General features: G+C 44.7%; 1 pseudogene; it reads left to right on the forward strand.

The window, feature by feature from the left end:
- The first annotated feature begins 1,223 nt into the window (after positions 1 to 1,223).
- Positions 1,224 to 1,705, forward strand: LOC138105148 (T-cell receptor gamma chain V region V108B-like; annotated as a pseudogene).
- The last annotated feature ends 7,397 nt before the right edge of the window (positions 1,706 to 9,102 follow it).

Consider the following 9,102-nt stretch of genomic DNA (forward strand, 5'->3'; position numbering starts at 1 on the left):
GAATCTGGTTTTATTTTATCTTTGTTTTCTCTTTGGAGTTGATCAAATTTTCATTTAAGTTGAAACACAAGTCTCCTTCAGTGGGGCTTCTCATCCTACATAGCAAGACTGCAACTACAGAAAGATGTTTTCATTTTTGCAAACAGAAAGATATTCCTATGAGTTATTTCAGCTCTTTCTGTTTATGGTCAAACAACATATAGATAAAGTCACAGGACTATTGTGTTCCTAATCCAAAGGACCCAATATTGCCAGTCTCCAGTATGGGGTCTCCAGAGCACACTGAGTAGCAGTTGCTTTTCACAGGAGATTGAAAGATCAGATTCCTCAGATTCCTCAGATTCCAGGCACAACGGTAGGACAGCAGTATCTGTGTGAAAATTCTTGAAAAAAAAAAATAAAAGAAAAAGCTGGCTAACGTAGGTAAAATGTCATGACAACAACAAGAAAAGGGGAATTGGTTTAGTTTTCTTTCCAAGGGGACTAGAAGTAACCTTGCCTCTGAAAAATGACTTTGAATTGCACAAAATAATTTCTATATTTTGCTTGACCTAATGGTCTTTATTTTAAACTAGGCCTATGTGGGTTGCAAAGCATTTATGTTTCTTTGCATAGTGATTCTTTTCAGCATATGAAGAAGGCACTCTGAGGTGTATCATCTCACCTTACCTGTGACAAGAAACAGTCACAAACACAACAATCCTGCTTTTGACCTTCCAAATATCTGCTGTGCATTTTCCTAGTCTTCAGCATTCAATCTGTGTCATGAGCAGTAATTTCAGACCCCTCCAATTAATTAAGCCCCATGATTTGAGTTTTATTTTTTATGTTTTATTGACAGCCAACCTGAGGAAAAGTCCATTTCCTTGGTCCAAAAGACCAAGGAAAAGTCCAGGCAATGTTTAGAAGCTCTCAATTAATCTAAAAGCAGTGGAAAAATTTGCTTCGGACTACAAAATTACTTGGTAGATGAGTTAAAGCAATTGGAGGGAGGGAGGGAGGGAGGGAGAGAGGGAGAGGTTTCTGCTGCTTGTGTAAAGTTGTAATCTGACTGTTAATTTAGCAGGGTTCAATCAGGCTGCTTTATCTCAAACAACAGCTGCCAGGACAACCTCTCCAAAGGCCCAAGTGAGTAATTTCCTTTCCTCAGTTGCAGCTCTCTGCCCCTGCTGGGAGTGCTGTTAACTTCCTCCTGAGGGCAGACACAAGCAAGAGCGCTCAGGATGGTGCTGCTTCCTCTCCTGGCCCTGGCTGCAGCCTGGTCTCATAGGTTCCCTTTGTCACCATGACACAGGGTAGTGGAAGCATCCCATGTTTATGTGTGTGAATGAATAGCAAGCTAAGAGTATTTGTTCTGTTTTCTCTCTTTCTTTCTAGATGGACAAGCACAAGTGCTTCTAAAGCAGAGACAAGTATCCATTACCAGAGGGCACAAGACCACTACATGGACTGTATAGCTGAGGGTATTCCTGTTTTCCAGTCTGCATATATACATTGGTACCGACAGGTACCCTCCAAAGCTCCAGAACGGATTCTGTATATCAGACCTGGTGCAGTTTCTTATAATGGCAGTTCCTATAGCAACAAGTATTCTTCTTTGAAGAAAGGTACAAACATCTGCACTTTCACAATCAGTGACATCAATTCCAATGATGAAGGTACCTACTATTGTGCCTACTGGCATTTCCATGGAACTAGCAGGTGACAGGCAGCCTGTACAGAAAGCTGCCTGTGCTCTGAGGGGCAGGTTTTCTGTCAAATGCAGAGAATCGTAATTGCACTTTCCTGCCTCTAAAATATCCCAACATGTTTATGCTGAGTATGTTTATATGAATATCAGACAAGGAGAAAAGCAAAGATGTGCTACAACTTAGGTGGTATAATGCACGGTGCTTGTGAAAATGAGCACTCCTGTGGGTGATGGCATTGCAGCTAAACTATATAGTAACACAGATCATCTCTGAATAGTATAGACACTGTCACAAACAGAGTCTGAGAAAGCAAAAATGAAGCAATGTTGGGGAGGGAGCATAGGAGGCGGATATTTGCACTTAAGATCTAGCCTGGGGGGCTTCAAATACAGGTGAAGGCTTCAGATACAGGTTATACTTACCAGTAGTCACTCCCATCTTAACGGTTATGATGACAATGACTTTTGTAGGCAAGGATCTATTACACTGGGCAACACTTGAAAAGACTGTTCCAAGGAAGAGTTGTGAAGACCATTTACAAGGGCAAGCCGCAGATTAAACCAGGGAACGTACAGAAGTCATGATACAGCACGGCTCAGCCAGACAGCTGTGAGAAGACCTGCAGTGAAATTTGACTTATGTGGCAAGGGTATTCACAACCCCTTTCCATGCAAGTTCTTTTTTTCTTCTTTCAGTGTAGATATATCTGCACTACAGGACCTGACACAAACTCATGTATTTATCACAAGGACGACAGAAGAATATGAACTTTCTGTACTAGTTGTAACATGATATTTATTTGCATACAGTGCTATTGACAAAGGCCTAAAAAAGATCCAGAGGATTCTCTCTTTTGGGTCATAAAACGTGAAATTTTTCTCAGGGAAAAGCATGGTGTATGGTGGCTGCTGCCCAAGGGACCATTTGCTATAAAGTCTTTGCTGGGCACATTTGCAGCCTTTGAAATTAGGGAAAGTACAAGAAAAAGCAAGGGGCAGTAAATACCTGGCTGATAGGTATTTGCTCTGGTTTTGCCACAGCCACTGAGGCGCTCTTGTCATAGAGCCACCAGCTGTATTTTTCCTATTTGGTGCTACAACCCAATTATCAAGGAAGGCAGGCACTTGCACAGAGGTCCAACCACCTTGCTGCTGGCAAGACACTACTGCCTGAGGAACTCCTTGTTTCATGCAACAACCTGAGAGAGTTAAAGGAATGCAAAGATCTTCCAAAAAAATGCATCAAGGCTAGTCAGTGCAATCAAATGTTTACATGGCATTTTATGTAATTCTTGATGCACAGTGAAATTAACAGCTGCCTATTTTTTCTAAGATAGATAGATAGATAGACAAATATAATTAAGTATTCCTGGGCCTGTTCCTATGCAGTTGGAGATGCAAAGATAACCAAAAGTCTTCCCCGCAGGAAAGGAGAGACACAGTCCATCGACCAATCTGAAGCAGGCAAACTTTTTTCTGTTCCTCCACCTCTTTCTGCCCCAAAGCCCCCCTTTTGTACTATAAATTTTTGGCCCTTTCCAATGAGATGGAAAAATCACATGCTGTAGATGGGGTTTTGTAACTTTGGTCATACGTGTATTACATGTCTCATGTTCTTTCCTCATTTACATTCCAAGGGGCATGAAAGTTAAATATGTCAGTTAAAGTGTCACTTACTTTTGGTCAGAATTTATAGTTGACACAAGAGGTAAAATAAACACTTTGGCCCCCCTCCAATGTCTGAGGCAGCCTTTGCTGTCTGACCTTTTCCAGAGAGTCTTTGTGTGCCTTTCCTCCTCAGCAGACCAGATTTACAACAAAGCTCAATTTTCAGGGTGAAGGGAGAGTGAGGACAAGAGCTGGTACATAGGCACAGGTGCTCCTCTGTGCCTCACTGAAACAACACGGGGCTGTGAGATCTCCACTTCGCCCCAGGCATCCTTTGGTTGTGAGGCCTTGTTCAAGCCAGGTGTAAGGGCAGCACAGAGCCCAGCTCATGTTATCTGCAACCAGCCTCATAAATTCCACACCGACTTAAAGCAATGCTGTACAACTTCAACCATTTGCCACACTGTTGCAGGCAGATGCCCTCAGGTGGGAAGTAGCCCGCCCATTTCTCCATCCTGTCAAGGTCCCTCTGAAGGGCTGCACAGCCCTCTGGGGTATCAGCCACTGCTCCTCCTCCCATCTTTGTGCCATCAGTGAACTGAGGAGGTATCTGCCCCTTCATCCAGGTCATTGATTAACAAGTTAAACAATACAGGAGCCAGTATTGAACCTTGGCAGACACTACTAGTGACTGGCCTAGTTACGGCCTAGCTGGGGCTGTTTAGCCTGGACACGAAAATGCCTAGGGGAGACCTTATTGAAGCCTTCCAGTACCTAAAGGGGGCTTATGAAAAACAAATCTTTACATGGCTAGATGGTGATAGAAGAAGGGGGAAGAGTTTCAAACTGGAAGAACTTTTGAGCAGATGTTAGGAAGAAATTCTTTACTCTGAGAGTGGTGAGTCACTGGAACAGACAACCCAGAGAAGATCTAGATGCTCCACCCCTTGATGCGTTCAAGGCCAGGTTGGATGGGCCCTGAGCAACCTGACCTAGAGGGTGCCATGGAGTGGAGGTGAGAGCTAGATGACCTTTAAGATCCCTCCCAACCCAAAGCACTCTATTATTCTATGGTTCTCTGAAGTTCTAAGGGAGGGCTGGCAGAACATGCTTCTGGGACAGCTTTGATGTATCTAAGGAGAACATCCTTGGTAAGGGCTAGGCTGAAAAACTTGAGCTTTTTATATGTGTGCTCAGTAGGTAAGTCTGATATAAGTGTAGTAGGTAGATAGATGAAGAAGATTTTTTTTCGGATTGAGTATTTTTTGTCCTTTCTATGCTGTTTCTTCTGTGGTTTAGCTTGTCAGTAAATTTAACACCCTCTGTGGTAGTGAGTTGAAGAATAACCATTGGATGTGCTGAATGAGTAATTTCCTCCTCCCAGTCATTTGATGGCTTGTCCACCTGAAGAGTTTTATAGCATTTCTGTCTCTATTTATTTCATTTTCAGGTCTAATCTGCACAGGCAGTATGTTGCTGTTTCCAGTCCTTCTTGCAACTTCATTTTGGTCCTGTAAGCCCTTTTTCCTCTCCTCTCTCCTTCCCATCTACAGTGAACACAGGCCTGATTCCAAACTCCAGGAGTTTCTCCCCTCATGCAATTTCTCTGCTTTCACTTCCAGGTGTAGACATGCAGGCAGTGCCAGTGCAAACTCCAGAGCTGCAGAAGCAGATGAAGGGCATGTCTGCCAGCATGTCATGTCAACTGGGGGACACAGCCATTGTGCACTGGTACAGGCAGCTTCCTGGAGAGCCACCGAAGAGGATACTGTATGTGTCTGGAGGGACGCCTGTTTATGAGGACGAAAACGACAGAAATAGATTTCAAGTTCGGACTGCTCCTACTCAGCTTGTATATGGTCTCACGATAAATTTTTTAACCCCGAGGGATTCTGGCATTTATTACTGTGCGTACTGGTTTTATCAAGGTACCACAGCATTAGCTGGGCAAAGATAAGCCTTACAAAAAGACTTTTTGTGCTCTGAACCGCAAGCTCTGAACTCTGCTAAAAATTCAAATACTTCCTTATTCCACCCCTTTCATGGTTTTCTGCAGCAGGAGAGGAAAAACAACGTGTTATGACAAGTGTTAAATATCTGATGTTGACGATCAGTATATCATTTCAGTACTCAGATTTATATGCAACATCCAGAGAGTAAAGCCTTCCTGTCACTTTAAGATAAATGTATGAAACATTGGTCTTAAAATGAAGGTTAGATTTTACTGAAAGCACTCAACTGACAGTGAACACAGTCTGTCTCTGTGTGTGAGTTATAAACTTCTCTTCTCTGTTAGAATCCTAGCAAGCAGAGCAACATTTCTTCATCCCCTCAGTATGTTCTCTTGAAAAAAAGACACAAATATGGAAGAAGGAGGGAAAACCAGGTGATCTTGCACATCCTCCTTCATATTTTTCTTTTGCCTTCCTTTGCATTTCAGTCACTAAAAATTCCTACAACAGCCCAGAAAACCTAATTTTATTGTCCTCATTTGATATGTTGAAGACATAAATTGAAATCCTGAGCCATGAGCTATGCCGCAGACAAGCAGAGATTCTCAGAACCTTTGGGTTAAGTGTACTGAGTTTTAGAAATCAGATTCTACAATCACAGACTGGTTCCAGGAAAGCTGGCATTTTCCTGACAGCTAGGTCAGAACACTGAGATACTTTTATGTCTTAAATTTTCTTGAATTAGAGCGCACATGTTCAGCATCCTTTGATATTCCTCTAATGCATCTGGACCTTAAAAATGAGCACAAATACCTCCACAGTGATGGGGTTATAGTTCCACAGGCTCTGAACACCTTTTTTGCTAAAGTTTCTATGTGATTTGAGTATATAACATCTTGCTATGGACTTTCTGTCCTCCTCAACTATTTGAAAAATAGGTTGTAGTACATGTGACCGCAGATGTTAACTTCAGTCAGCCTGCCTTTTGTCTTTGTATTGTGGAATCTAAGAATTTCTCACAACCAGTCTAGGAGGTTTCAGGAGTGAGTTGGCAGCAACCTTCTGACATGTGTGATTGGGCGGCCAACAAGGACCTTGTGGATGGAAAGGTCAGGGCAACCTTGGCTGCAGTGACCATGAGCCAGTGGCATTCAGACTCCTGAGAGAAGGCAGCAGGGCAAAAGGCAGGACCTCAGCCCTGGACTTCAGGAGAGCAGACTTTAAAGTTCTTCAGAGATCTTGCTTGGAAGCACCACATTGGATACAACGCTGGAGAGAAGTGTCCAGGAATGCTAGTTGATATTCAAGAATCTTCTCCAAGTTGAAGGAAGGTCCAGCCTGACAACTAGAAAACCAAGTAGAGGCAGCAGGAGTACCTCATGAATAAGCAAAAAGCTGCTGACTTTAATCAGGCATAAAAATGAAGTATAAAAGAGGTGGAATCAGGGGCAGGTGATCCAGGAGGAGTATGGAGCTGCTATTCAACCATGCAGGAATGTGCTTAGGAAAGCAGTAACCCAGCTAGAATTGAATTTGGCAAATGATGTAAAGGGGAACAAGAAAGGATTCTAAAAATACAGCAGTGGCAAAAGAAAGACTAGGGAAAGCTGCTGGATGGGGCAGGGAAACTGGTGATGTATAACATGACAGCGTTCACCCATAAGAATGGCCTTCAGGTGTCCCAGGCCCCTGAGACCAGATGGAAAGTTTGGAGTAAGAAAGACTTAGCCTTTGGTGGAGGAGGATCAAGCTAGTGAGCACTTAAATAGCACACACCTAAGTCCACGGTGCCTGATGGAATGTACCCACAAGTGCTAAGCGCCTTTGCAAAGACATTCTTACTTACCTTTGGAAGGTCACAACAGTCAGCACAGGGTCCTGAAGACTAGAAGAAATCAAATGTCACTCTTATTTTCAAGAAAGAGAAAAAGGAAGACCTAGGGAACTACAGTCAGGTTAGCCCTATCTCAGTCTGGGAAGGTGATGGAGCCACTAATCCTGGAAACCCTTTACAGACACTGTCATAGGTTAGCAAGCTAAGTCTCGGAAGTGATGTTCTTCCTACAGCTTTCTCTATGACCTGACAGAACCTATCAGATGGCCAGTTTGAATATGGACAATTCTTTAAGCCACTTAAAGTTGTGACCTCCTCTGTGATACACACTTAAGTGTTGGGGTGGCTCAGCCTGCTCTCGGGCTGAAACCATCAAATGTCAGTCATCAGAAGAGATCACTGAGGTCTAGGTTACCTCCCCCTGGGTGGCTCCCAATCCTAAATTACCTCCCCCTGTTCCAGAAAGTTCTCCCTTTTGTAGTTATTAATTGGTTCCCTGTTATGACTCCTGCCTCCCTGTTTTCCCCATTTGTTCTGAAAAATTGTATCCTCCCCTCTGCTTGTACCCTGTTGGTTGTTTTCTCTTTCCCTGCCTTACTCCACCCCCCATAAAGGGGCTAGCCCACGTGTCCTCGAGGCTTTTGCTGGTCCCTGATCCTTCCTGCAAATAAACCTGTTGGAACTCACACCAGAAGCCCCTCCCGCCTTCTTTGCCTCCGGGCTAACGCGAGCCTGATCATCGGCTGCCCAACATGCTTCCTCTGAGGAGGAGCCGGCGCACGCACCCATCTCACGCTGATTCCACTCGCTGATTCCACTGAGCCATCCAGCGAGGATGCTGTGGAGGCTAACGCTGCGTCCCCTCTGCCCGAGGGCACGCTGGGGCTTGTGGTTACAAAGCCCCCGGCTGCGTTACTTAAGAATAGACAAGCTCCCCCCCAGTCTCTCTCTCCCGTTTCCTGCGCTGGGACAGGTGGCTGCAGGGCCCGAGCGGGGGCCAGTGGGCCCGGCCCTGCCCTGCTCAGGCCGGGCCGGGCCGGGCCACGGCTCCAGGATGACCCCCACAGCAGGGCTGTGGGTAGACAGAGCGGCTCGGAACACCACCCCCCCCACACCCCCCCCCCCCCCCCACTGCGGCCAAGATTTCAGCGAAAGCTGCACCTCTGTCCGGCAGAGGTCAGGTGACCAACAGCGATAAGCCACACAGCTGCAAGGCCGAGGTGAGATTAACCCTTTTATTGCTTTTTATTGCTGTGAAGAGATGAAAACCTGAGGGAAGAGAAAGAGGAGATGCTTAAAGCTGAAAGTCTGTTGTGAAGCTATGATATATCAGAGTATCCCATTGTAATTTCATGAAGATATGTGGGGTGGAGTGTTCAACTCGTAAGCAAAAGCACCTGTGCTGAGATAGGCAGATGCTGATGCAGCTGTAATTTCATGAGAAGTTTGGACAGGGAGAGATGGAAGCAATGAGGACTTTTTGCTCCAAATGGGAAAGGAGAAACCTCAGTTCCTAGAGATGCTCCCAGAGATAGTCCTAAAGATGAAGATGAGGAAGACCCTTTGCTCCCAGGGAAGGAGAAGGGCCTCTGTTCTTAGAGATGAAATGCTCCTAGAGATGGCTGAAGAGAACTTTGCTTCTGAATGGCTCAACTCTAAAATTGTACCCCAAAAACCTTCAAGAGTGGACCCTCGAAAGCAGTTGCGGGAAAAGCTGCAAGTTGGGGGAAGGGACTCGCATGCGAGCAGAGAGACTCCTCTTCCTAAATGGACTGAACAATATTTGGAAGTGGGTGGCTGTCTCGTTGTGATAATGTTTTCATAGCACGAGCAAGAAGAGACTTCTCTTTCTAAATGGACTGAACAAGGTTATTATGGAAGTGGTAAACAGACTGAACATCTTAAGGGTTGTCTTTTTACATTGTCAGTGGGAGAAGGGAGGAAGGTGGGGGGAGGAGGAGAGTTCTGAAGGTGTGGTATAATTTTTTTTTCCTCTTTTAGGTCTGTTAATAAAGTTC

The sequence above is a fragment of the Aphelocoma coerulescens genome, chromosome 2 (assembly GCF_041296385.1).
Source record: "Aphelocoma coerulescens isolate FSJ_1873_10779 chromosome 2, UR_Acoe_1.0, whole genome shotgun sequence".
In the NCBI taxonomy this organism is placed as follows: domain Eukaryota; kingdom Metazoa; phylum Chordata; class Aves; order Passeriformes; family Corvidae; genus Aphelocoma; species Aphelocoma coerulescens.